The sequence below is a fragment of the Ruditapes philippinarum genome, unplaced genomic scaffold, assembly GCF_026571515.1.
Source record: "Ruditapes philippinarum isolate M1 unplaced genomic scaffold, ASM2657151v2 ctg907_1_1_1_1, whole genome shotgun sequence".
Lineage (NCBI taxonomy): Eukaryota > Metazoa > Mollusca > Bivalvia > Venerida > Veneridae > Ruditapes > Ruditapes philippinarum.
This window is the reverse complement of record NW_026863367.1, coordinates 90,081-103,769: the sequence shown is the minus strand read 5'-3', so window position 1 is coordinate 103,769 and position 13,689 is coordinate 90,081.

Genomic DNA, 13,689 nt, shown 5'->3' with positions numbered 1-13,689 from the left:
TACTTTGCCTATGCAATTATATGCATGTTGCTAAAGTGGCATCCTGCACATCAAGAGGAAAATAGTGAGTAAACAGATAAACATCAAAATAAGTTTATATTTTGCCATAATTCCTTTCAATTTTAAAAATTAGGTCAAATATACAATAAATAACGCACATAGACAAAGGTAATTTCTGTTAAAATTTTAACGTTCAATTTATAAAAAGGAGTTCGGAAGTCTTTTCAATTTTGTCTGGTTGAGCTTTCTTTAGGGATTCTTTATTTCTCTATATTTTATCGCCACATCAGCGTTGTTTGTGCCGTGCGGAGGCTGTAAAAAGTCGCCCCATACATACAATCAGGAATATTATATTTTCGATCCTAAAAGGTCGTTCAGCATGATATTATTGTTGTGTTTGTGGTACTTAAAGTTTTTACTTTTTGGCATTTTTTTAGTTTGGTGGTTCCAATTTTCCTACTTGAATAATGTTGAATGACCCATAGGAAATGTTGCCTGCTTTTTAAATTAGTCTTTTGACGTTATACCTGTGATATGCAGGCTTTATAACCTCTGATCCCCTTTCAAAAGTAAATAAACTAACGCATACCTAAATAACAATTAGATGCTAGTTCAAGGTGTGAGTGAGTAAGTCTTCATGTCTTCATCTATCAGCAACATTAGTGCCGAAAAAGTCACATACATGTAAAATAAAACAAAGTCGATGAGTTCACTAATTCAATGATTCTAAAGCTCCGGAAGAAACAAAGTCTTTCAGTTTAACTACTGCCAAGGGAAATGTGTTTTCTTGTTATGGGAGCCAAATGGATAAATCTGGAAATTTATGATTCAAAAATGTTATTATCAAGTGGTTTCACAGGTAATGGAAGAACATTACAACTTGTGGGTCATTGACTGAAAATAAATACATGTAAAACATTTGATTGTCTTAAATATTTTTTTCATTCGTGTCTTGGTCCTTGTTGTGTTTATTCATTCAGTTACTGAATCCTTCCTGAATTTCCACAACAATGTGTGGATTGTCAGCCCAGTTATGAGAAGTATTTGGAAAAAACGAGTAGGCTCAGGTGAGATCACTTATTTGGTACTAGTCCGATTACTTATTTGGTACACGTACTGCCATAGGATACTGGTAAGAATCAAGGAAGTCGTTTCATCAATAACCTTGCATTTCGTGCTTGATTGGATGTTACAAAGATCTGACCTGGCAAATAGCCTTTCCAAGAAAAAAGGACAGGGTATTTGACGTTGATTCAACCAAAATGCATAGTGGTTGTAAACCTGAGAAGAAGGAACGTCCCAGAATCCCATGACCAATTTGATTTCTTCCGTGTATCAAAGTATCTAGAGAACATAAACATCTGTTAGTGATATATATAACCTTCATGACGAAGAGAAAAGACATTTCTGTCACCTGGCCAATGAAACGTGTATAATTTTAACATTTCCCTCTTTTGCGACTCTGTATAAACGGTGATGCAGGGCTCGTGTTAAAATCGTTCTGTAAATCCAGTATTGAAACTTTGTTCATTCCAAAGCCTATATTTAATAATTGTATCAAATGTTATAAACAAAACTGCATCAAGGTAAGTATAAAGATTACTTATTTCCAACTTTTTGTAGATAAATGCAAGAGTATTGAAGTACTATGTTTGACAAGTGAATACATGCATACATTTTATGTCTGTAAACATAATATATTGGCATCCAACAAGATACTTACTCCGTCATTTGCCACACTTATCATGTTTGTATGAAAATGAATGATATTCGAATATTTTGATGATGTTTATAACGATGATGGTGATGACGATGATGATGATAATAATAAAATTGAAGATTATGAAGGCATTTAATCATTTTCAGTGCTTACGTTTATATGTTATACTCTGCATAGTTGCTCATTATTATGCAGTATATTCAAAAGTTCATTGTTAACTTAATATAGCATTTCTTTAAACGATATTGATACGATCATAATTACATTCTTTTTCATAAAATCATATAAGAACTAGGAAATTGGTATCTACTTTAAAACATAAGTAGTTTGTTGAACGTCCTGTTTGAACGCCGGAACTTGTCATAATCATTTATCAAAGCAATTATGTGTACAATTTAAAAGTTGAAGTGAAGTAATATATCTTAAATCAAAAACAAATACTTTTATAAGCATCCGAGTGTGAAATCAACAATAGTTATAATAGTATGAACACTGTAGATAGTGTTAAAGTATTTATGATGATGGTGCATAAAGTGCATTTGTAATAAATAATTGTGTCAGGTCCATTACCTGCATGCTTGAAGTTCAAATTAACTTTAAACACAGTGTCACCATAAGAAGATATTGTGTCGCGATTTAACGCATGCATCTTGCTAAGGTGAAGATGAAAAGCATAATTGCAATTATTATATAAGTTATGTATTCTAACGTACAGTCGGCACTCGTGTCATATTAAAAACAATAACTTCAGCTTAGTATTTCGTTTTTAAAAATTGCTGTACATTATCACCATATTAAGTAGGTAATATGCCACTTGTTAAACCTAGCTTGAAAGTCACTGCCGAATATCTGACTTTGTGTTCTAGTATTTGTCTTACGTTTATCAAAGTCCATTTCTCTAAAATATCAAAGCTCTTCAATCAAAAGTGGCCACCTGCTCTCTATTTTCACATATGACACCATGTGACATTAAAACATTTTTTGACATTCATTTCTTGGTCTACCCTTTTGTTAAGGTAAATTGATTGCGGGACAGCCATGTCTTAAGGACACGTGTTCTTCAAGTTTCTTCATGTGTTTTATTCTATATGTATGAGAAAATGTCGGAAAACTATGTGTTTTACAATTTTGTGGAAGTTGTGTCTATGAACAGTTATCTTTCGCATTTTTTGTTTTATATCCTGTTTACTTTTGGAAAAATACATTTAAAATATTTTATGATACAAAAACATATATTTAGAAGGACAGCATGAGAAAACGATCCTTAGCGTCATTTTACAAATGATATCAAAAGACATTTAAGTTGTCATTAACCCATTACGTTATATACACGCCTTTTAACGCATTTTTCACCCCCCCCCCCCCTTTTGTTGTCTCAAATGGTGAAAAAATGCCTTATTTAGGCCCCCAACACTTGTTTTTGTTTGAGAAATGTTGTTAAAAAAATGACCTCTTTTTCGGCGCGGCCACCCAACCAAAAGATACATCAGGGGGTTGTCAGAAGGGGAATCTGCCCCCTTCTGTTTGGGGGATTTGAAGGGGGGCAAAGTCCCCCTCATCGCCAAGAAAATTTTGGACTTGTGAGAGGCTATAAATGACCCACGATTGATCATAAGGTAACGTGTAAGCAACGCTGAAAAGCATTTGACTCTATCTCAAACCATTGCGAAGTTGCAGCACTTTGAAATCAATTTTAATGGAAAAAATCAACGCAAAATATAGATTTTTGGCAATTATGAGATGTCCCCTCGTTGCCATGGTAACAGAAAATTTAAGTCTGAGCATGTTGTTGCAAGGGCAATGGTCCAGTCAACATTTGTGCCAAGTTTGATTAGTGTTGAAGCAGATTTTATAGTATTATAGGAATTTGAACTTGTAACGGGAGACTTTTCAATGAAAACAGCCATTTTTCACAAAATGCTCATGAAGTAATGAGTTAATGAAAAAAATCAAAAAAATCTACAAAACAATAACTTTTCTTCAAATTTATATGACAGGCCATGTTTAAACATGAAAAAACGCGATTTAGGATAATTTCAAGTATTTTCATCATTTTCTGTTAACCCATTACGTTATATACACGCCTTTTAAAGCCTTTTTCACCCCCCCCCCCCCCTTTCGTTGTCTCAAATGGTGAAAAAATGCCTTATTTAGGCCCCCAACACTTGTTTTTGTTTGAGAAATGCTGTTAAAAAGAGTGACCTCTTTTTCGGCGCGGCCCCCCAACCAAAAGATACATCAGGTGGTTGCCAGAAGGGGGATCTGCCCCCTTCTGTTTGGGGGGTTTGAAGGGGGCAATGGTCCAGTCAACATTAGTGCCAAGTTTGATTAGTGTTGAAGCAGTTTTTATAGTATTATAGCAATTTGAACTTGTAACGGGAGACTTTTCAATGAAAAAAGCCATTTTTCACAAAATGCTCATGAAGTAATGGGTTAAAGGTGAAAATAACCATTTAATCTAAATAAATACAAACAATCAATAAATGTCAAAAGTTATTTATTTATTTCAAAAGATTCATAATTGGATGTCTTTAAGAATTCAAAATTCAATATGTGAATCGAAAAAATAGTAAATGACGTTGAAGTTTGTTTCGTCAAGCCGGCGGTCATTTAAATGATTCTTATTATCATTTTATGTAAAAGTTCAACTATTCGAAATTTCAAAATCGAACGTTCAATCGCTTTGTGCTGGAGGTTCAGAACCAGGTAAATATGCATATTATTTTAAATTTAAACTTTAGAGTATTCATTATCTCACAAAGATGCCATAATAATCGAATTACCGTTTTTTTTTTTCAAAACTATACTTAAAATGCATTTTAATGCTGATTTTATAATATTCAGTTCTTCGTAGTCCCATTATCTGCTTTATCAGTTCACAGAGGACACTATGGACGTTGAAAATATCTAAGTATTTGATGAATGACTAATTTTTTTTCCGAATCTACAATGATTTTTCTTGTGTTTGCTGTCAGAATTAAAATATTCAATCAAATTTTGTAATATTTTGACGGTATACAATCAGAGTTCCGATATTCCAGGAGACATCATGTGAATGTGTTATTGCATAGTTCAGTCAGCCTCTCCCTTTTGTTTTCAATGCATTCCATTTCACCGAAACAGACAATTCACGATTCGAAATTAAGGATATTGCAATAAAAAGAAACCAAGCATATGCTGTTGTAAACTTAACTAAAGCTACAAAACTTCATTTTTCTACAAATGGTTTATATAGATCCAACAAAGGCTGCTTGTTAGTTTATCCAGTTATGTTTTTGTACTGCTTCATAGTAACATGCAAATGTTATTTACATTTTAATTTCTAATGGTTGCATGTTGTGTTTCGTTTAAGTTAACAAAACCAATTAACATATATTATGTCATTTTAAAACTTAAAAACTTTTTTATAATTGATAAATATTCAGTTACAACTTATACAGACCGCAAACTATAATATGTATTTGACAATTTGTTATTGTCTTTACACGTTAAACATACTGATAGAAGACACAACAACAAAATTCAATAAATAAATTGCAATAGGTTCTAAACAAAAGGAAAGCATTTATTGCCTTTATCTGAAATCTCATAGTTCCTTAAGCCTGTATACTTTAATTGGGATATTTTCTTTTGCGTGAACTTTTAGTATAGATGTAACGAACTATCCAATTATTTAAGAAAGAATGAATTCCAAACAGTGAATTTATTGCTAAATAAGTTCTTTTTGTCTTTTGGACGCGCAACATTTTATCACTCGGCCTACAGAGTCCTCGTCATATAAAATCCAGCATCCGAACTCCAAACAGTGATTTTATAAAGCGATAAAATCACTGCTTAAAATATGTTTATAATTATCTACTACACAAACTTTCTATCTCCAACGTAAAAATATGTTGTTTTTTGTGTGTTTTTTTTCGATTCTAACACGACATCAACAAATAAATGCTGCCTACCTGATATCAACCTAAACTGTGCATGATACATCCGTAATAATATTCAGCGCGTCACATTTTTAATAGATTTTATCCTTTACATGTTCAATGGGGAAAAATGCAGATCGTGTTAGAATGTATATACTGTTCCACATGCTTTAATATTGATTTGAAATTTGAGGTAATTATTTTAACGTTAATAATGCTAGTAAGTCTCCTGGTAGTTATGGCAATCTATTTAACCTTTTACCTCATAAGCATACAATTGTATTGTTATAAATGGCTGTTATCATTGAAAAGCCTCCTGTTGCAAGTTCAAACTGCTATGAAACTATGAAAAATGCTTCAATACTGATAAAATTTGGCACAAATGTTGATTCGACCATAGCCTCTGTAACAGCATGCTCAATCTTAAATTTCCTGTTACCATGGCAACGGAGGAACGTCTCAAAATTGCCAATAATCACTATTTTGCATTGTTTTTTTTCTTCAAAACTGATTTCAAAGTGCTGCAACTTCTCAATGGATTGAGATGTAGTAAAAGGCTTTTCAGCGTTGGTTACACGTTACCTTACGATCGACCTGAGGCCATTTTTAGCCTGTCACATTTACAAAATTTTCTAGGCCATGATAGGGTCTGCTGCACCCTTCAAACCTTCGAAACAGAAGGGGGCACATCCCCTTCTGGCAACCCTCTGATGTACCTTTTTGATAGGTGGCGGCGCCGAACAACTGATCACTTTTTTAACAACATTTCCCAAACGAAAAACAGTATTTTGGGCCTAAATAGGTTAATATTTAACTGTTTGAGGCCTCCAAAATGGAGGGGATCGCAAAGCCGTCAAAACACGTCTGTCTGAAGTAAAGGGTTAACAAAAATGTTGAAAACCTTGGAAGAACCCAAAATCTAGTTTGTCCATGTTAACACGCGTGGGAAATTGTTGTTTTGTAGCATTTTAAAGTATATTATATAAACTTTCCTTTCACTTTCTAAACCATTGCTTGACAGATATTGAAAGAATATACAGTCGCATTGTTTTAAGAGACCACTCAAGGGACTGCCAAAAAGTGGTCTCTTAATAAAGTGGTCTCTCAATAGAATTCTGGAAAATTCAAGACTCAAGGGTTTCGTTTTATACTACAAGTCATATATATAAACATCTTTTTGTAATAACAAAAACTCTGCAATATTATATATGTATTACAGTTTCATAATTACATTTATGCCTTGTATTTAAAGTCATCAAAATGTGTTTGTTTTAGTAGAAATTTGTGTTAAAATTTGATTTACGCTCATTATACTTTCAAACAGGTCATTGTGACCATCAAACAAAGCATATTGTCTTATATTGTTAATATCTCCTCCTGGAGCATACTTTCAAATAATCAGCCAGAGCTCCAGATAGTTTTTCATGCAATTTGTTTTAATCTTGATTTTTCAGCAATTAGTTTTTACATAATCCGATTTCAAATTCAATAAATTTTTAGAGTTTAGAGATCTAGGTTTTTCGGGGGGTTTTTTTGTTGAAGGGTCATATTTTATGGGGTACTACATGTATTTTATGAAGCATCAGATGAGCACCTACACTATCAGCAATGAAAGGCTCGGTTTTACTGAAACTGATGTTTCTGTAATGTTTAGTCCACTACGTTTCACGATTTTTTTCCGACTACAAACGATGACATTTGCTATTTACTCAGACTCAATTCCACGCACGATTTCCTCATTCGATTTCTCCGTCTTTTTAGCTGTCTGTCATTTTTTCGCTGTCATTTTCAATTTGATTTTCTGGAAGGGAGGTCATTCTGAGCACATGACAGAACGGTGCATATACGGTGTTGTGGTACTTTATCGTTCTGACAAAATGGCCCCCGTGTCATGAAAATTGATAACGTTTGCTTGGACTTTGTCTAGGTATGTGGGTTTGTATTATATTTTGAAAAAAAAAATCAAACCAACATACAAATCCCATTGCTTAGGTATAATCCGTGTTTTACATCACTTTGTTTATAAAAGTATCATATTAATATTATGGTATTGAATTTATGAATTAATCATAAATTATTTATAAATTTATGACTGCAATAAAAACGATATAAAGGAAAATTGAAATCAGGATAAAGCTTACCAAGTGTAGTCCATGCAAAGGACATATACATAAATAAACCAACTACATAATTCATTATGTACAGTTTGTATTTTTTCAAAATTTCTGATCGTAAATGAATTATAGTAAGTGTTTATGCTTTTTTTCAATTAATACGAGTATATAAAATAAAATAATAAATAAGAATTATTTCCGGGTCATGTTGTTTTATTTTCCGGTAGCAGTAAATAGGACATTAAGAAAACGCTTTTAATGCTAAAATGGAGAACCGATTAGCGTTAGAAAACGATGTTTAAATGTAAAACATACTCAAAAAATCTTCATTAGTAGATTTGGTACTTTTTTTATCACACAAAAAAGTTTCAAACCGTATAACATGTTTCAACTCTGTTTCTATTTCTGTTGTTTTCATTCCATGTAGTGTGTAATGCGGGGCAATATACGTCATAATGAAAGCAATCTCTTTCGATTTGGGATGACACCCAATTACGAAAACTTAAAAAACAAAACAAAAGAAAAACATTGCTCTCATTACACTTAATGCATCCCCCCAAAAAGGTAGGACCTTATGTTTATGTTTCCTTATACTTTTATATGGGTCTATTAGCAAATGTTACATTCCTATAAGCATTCTATAAGCTTTATAGTATAATTTTCTACAAAACGTTTTGATGTGTAAGGAAATGATCAATGTCATTTTGATAGAGGTCCGCAAAGACAATAGTGTATGCCAAATACCTTAGCTCTGGGCATTGTAGTTTCACACAGGATTTAAATGTTTTCTCCTATAATTCTATGTTAATCAAGTTACCCCAGGACTGGTCAAATTCACATTAGGGTCATTATAAACATCAGTGTTGTGAAAGTCCGCAAATACATGAGATGTGTGCATTGTAGTCTCACGCAAGAAAGTTTAAATATACCGATATTTTCCATTATAAGTCTAAATCAGTCAAGTAACCTCCAAGTGTGGGCAAATATTGACCAAGGGGTCATGATTATTATTGACTTTGTAGAGGTCAACAAGGCAAAGCTGCATGTCAAATATCTAATTTCTGGAACCTGTGCGATTATTTTCGCAGAATAAGACTGAAATTGTGTTTCCTATACACAAGTCTATACAACTTAAGTGTCCTCGGGGTTGACTATATTTTATCTTAGGAAGCCTAACCAGCATTCTGCACATCGCCATATTATAAGTAACATTTATGCCAAACAATTTTAACATTCTTCTATCGATTCAAAGATACAGAGCGGACATGAACTTCATACAATTATAATGATTAAACGTGGCCTTGACCTTGACTTCAAGAAGATCAAAACTGCGCTCTTCATATCACTTTGGTTGAGATTTCTGTCAAGTAGTCAGTTTCCTTGCATCAGTTGAAAAAAATACGGAGCTGACACGGAGCTGACACGAAACTACTAACAGAATGACGGTAGGCTATAAGCATACATATCTAAAAAGCTTTCATGCGTATAAAAAGTGGGTAACCACAAAAGTCGGAAAGGCAGATAACAAATATGTTCCTAATGCTGATTTGGTTCCTTTAAAACATTAAAAAAAGTTTTGTTAATGTCCTATTCACTGCTTGTGATATTTACGTTATACTTCTGTTGTAAAATCAAGCCTGTGCTTCAAGACTGCAGCAAGCTATGCCTAAAGATATGTTTTCAACACTTGCTGTAATATTTTTTGCCGCTTTCATGCAGTTATTGGTCGTATCAAAATGTTTAAGTTTTATTGGCTTTCTTAGTGCGGGGACTTTGTGATGATTTTTTTTAATTAATTTTATGACATTGAATTTAACATGTGTGTCATAAATTATGTTAGAATTTATTACTACAATAAAATAACATAAACGCAAATTGAAATCAGGATATGGCTTACTATGTAATAAGACTTATCCATAAATAAAATAAATACATGTTTTATTACAGTGTGTATTTTTAGTCTTAATGTCTAATTGTTAAATGAATGATATAAATGGTTTATGTTTTTTATTTTCTAATTTTTTTAGATAAATAAATATATAAAGTGATTAAGAATTACTTCCGGGGCATGGTGTTTAAATGGCCGGTATCATTATGTATCAAGCAACATCTCTTAACAAGATTATGTTAAGTTTCTGTTTACTAAGAATAAAAGCCGTTTCATAGGTTGAGCTTATTTTTGCGTGACCATAAAGACTTATATAGAGAAAATAAAGTTTATACTCTCGTTAACAAACGGGTATCATTATTTTTTTTAAAGATATCACCTATACTGTACGAAATAAATTTGCTTGAGTGTCCATATTATACCACGCCATCAAATATCTGATTTTAATGTAAATCAAATTAATTGCATCATGAGGTATAGCTACAAATTTAAGTGTTTTTGTCTATTTCATCATGTAACAAGCAATATGGTCCGAGTTTGTCTACAAAACTGTATAAATGTCGTAAAGTGAAGTTATGCTAATCCAAGGGGACAGGTAAAAGTAAAAGATAATTCCTTTCAATTGCAATTTCAATGAATCATAAATTGATCAAATGGTTCACGGAAACATCTGTAAATCCATCGAAAATTACTTGAAACATTATCTATTATAATTTATAATTTATAGAAAAGTGGGGCAGTTTTATATTTAGCCATATTTATATTTTATCCTTAACATTTTCTAATGTTAACTAATAGGCGATCATCATTTTAACAGTAAAGCTTTTGAAAAACATGTATATATAGTCAATCTACCTGAACATGAACATAAACAAATGAGCATAATGTCCCTCTAATTTGCAAGCCCCAAATAAAGTTTTAATACACAAAAACATCACACTTCATATCTTGCCTCTTTCTATTCATGACTATGATCATGTAGTTAACGTGGGTTTTCAAAGATTTTAAACTTTTTTTTACTTATACACTATGTGTAACTCCATAGCTTAAACTGTTATTTAGTTTCGTTTCAGATTCAGTGTTGTGAAGACTTTAACACTATCAACTGGTGCCGCTTGTTGTGGTGAATAGCAAGACTGTGTTTGTGTTCCCTTCAGGATATTTAGTGTGTAGCTTTTGTATAATTTGTAAATGAAACCCATACTGCTGTACACGTGGCATGCAATTTTGTACCATTGCGAGAATACTGTGAACAGGTCATTTAAAAAGGAAATGCAGTTTTAGGGCGACAGCATGATGTTGAATTAATCATTCAAACTAGCTTCACATTATTCCCATATCAAACATGAACCGATATTAATTTTAAGTATACGAAATGTTTTAGGCCGAAAACTTTAGTCTCATTATAATAAGGAGGGCTATTATTTAGAATAGTACTTGTTTGTTTGGGGACAATTTTGTTTTAATTGCTAATGAGATTGTAAAGAGCTATACCTCAGGAACTCTAACTATCCTTTTAAAGATGAGCATGTGATATATTCTTATGACACCGCCTGTCTGGAATTTTTGGCAACCAAAGAGGTAGGTTTTTTTCACCAGTGTTTAATTCAGAAACCCACCCTGCCTCCCCTTTCGTTTAATGATATTGTGGTTTTGGGTTTGTGTCTGCTGTTTTCATGTGTTTTTTTTTCAGATGAAATGCTCGGAGCGTCATTGATGACTGATTAAACTAGCCTTAGGGACGGTTATTTGGCACTTCAGCTAGATGTTACCGGTGTTAATCTAATGATATCCTTCCAGAGTGGATGGCATAAGCGCTCAGCTGCAACAAGCCTTCCGATTCGGCATCAGCTTCCATCACCTTCGGCCAAGTTTAATTTATTAGAGAGGGGTCATCATGTTTTTTCGAACCTGCTTTTGTTGCTTTTGCTATAAAAGGTACCATATCGCCATTTTACGGCGCCAACTAAATATTAACATCAAATAGTAATATGTAATATAAGTGCGGCTAAATATGTATGAGTAGGACGTATGGATTTGCTGCTGGAAATATTTGCTGCGTTCTGTTTTGATATAACATTTGTGCTGATTTTGTATTAAAATCTATCTTATTCATGTCAATCGGCAGGAATGTCTGCTTATTGATAAAGTATTATTTCATCATGGTACGAAATATCATATGTAATATATTATCAGTATTCAAAGTGTGAAAGTTAAAATTAAGTGTCGCAATTAAAAAAGGATATTGAAAATGATGTCAGACGCCATTCATTATTGTTTCAGTTAGGTTTGACCCCGAGGGCTATATTTAAGAATCTGATGAACACAGACGAATACACAGACAAACACACAAATGTATTTCGATCAATAATGTTTTAGTGGCATGAGAGAGTTTGCTTAAAAAAGACATAAATATGCCACCCGTAAGAAAAACCGTCAAGAACGACCGAAGGTTACGGAAGTTAGCACATTTAATTTACTGCGACCGTAGACAGGCTGTCTAGAAAAAGTAAAACTGAGGTTCGGTGAATTTTAGGACTAAATGTTAGCTTTCCGTGTTTTGATGGAAGACGAGATATGGAAAAAGGTGGCCATATCCAAGGAATTCATCCGTAATGGGCAAGTTACACTGTGACGTTCTGGTCAACCACCTCTGAACGTTTCAATCGTTCAATTTTTGAGCATTCTAGAGTGAGGTTGAGACTTCTGGCGTGTGATAAATGTGTGTCAAACGCATAACTAGCGTGTGTCAATAACCAAGTAAGATAACCCTGAAATCCATAAACGTGTGCTAATGAGTTATTGGCGCGGGACGAACTATTTATCAACGCTAGACGAGCGTTGTTATCGCGTGACTAGCGTGTCAATAAGGACAGAATAACGTCTTGCTGGCGTGTAACTGAACGGGTACAAACACAGTGAATATTTTTGCGAGCCAGCGTTCTCCGCCGATTCCCTGCGATTTACACGTTCACTGGCGTTCACATATCGTTCTTCTGGCGCTATCTCAGCAACCATAGGCGATTACCAACGTTTCCACAAACGTCATAGTGCTGAACAGAACGTCAACGTGTGACGGCCCTTAAAACAGAGATGGGACCATCTATATTGTTCATCTCAAGAACCATGGACGAAACGTGGGTTAATTTCTATACACCGGAGCAAGAGAAAATGGCCATGGTAGGTAAGAATCAATGAACTCCACCACCACAGAAGGCTAAGTCTATAGTAAATCTGTAGTGCGTGTAGTAACTTACAACGATAGATAATTTGACAAACAGAAACAATCGGATATTTTAATCAGAGCACTTTCATCAAGACAAAGACCAGAATGTTACTTACCGTGAATTCACAAAAGTCCATTTTCAGGTTCATACCGACTATGTATAGGTCAACGTCCATTACACTACTCCCTTTCCTGTTTGGAAAGGCTAGTTGCCAGATAAGATCTTTCTAATATCAAACCTAGCACGCAATGCAAAGGCTATTGAACGATTTCATGGATTCTTAGCAGTACTGGTACTGTATCCTTTGTCAGTAATTGTACCAAATAAGGAATCGCATCTGTACCAAATAAGTGATCTCCCTTAGACAATTCAATCATCTGAGCAGCTGCATTATGACTTACACGGTTTTCCCACTAACTGTCCATTGGGCATTTAGAAATCAACCAATTGCGAAACACAGCAAGAGTTTAGTAACCGAATGAATTATCACAAGAAGTGTCAAGAGACAAATGATCCAAAATCCTATTTGAGACATAACAATCACCTGCAAATACAAATATTTATAATAAGTCCTGAAAGTTGTAACCTTCTACAACAAGTTGTGAAACCACATTCCAATAACCACTTTAAATCATAAATCTTCAGACTTATCCTCTAAGCTCCTAAAAACACATTTCTCTTGACAATCAATTTGGTAAACTTTTCCAAGACCTATCGAAGGACCTAGTACTTCCGAAGCTTACAAATGGTGTTATCAAATCTCCAGAAACCACATTTGGTGAAAATTCTATCATACTTTGTTCCTCATGTATAACTTCCT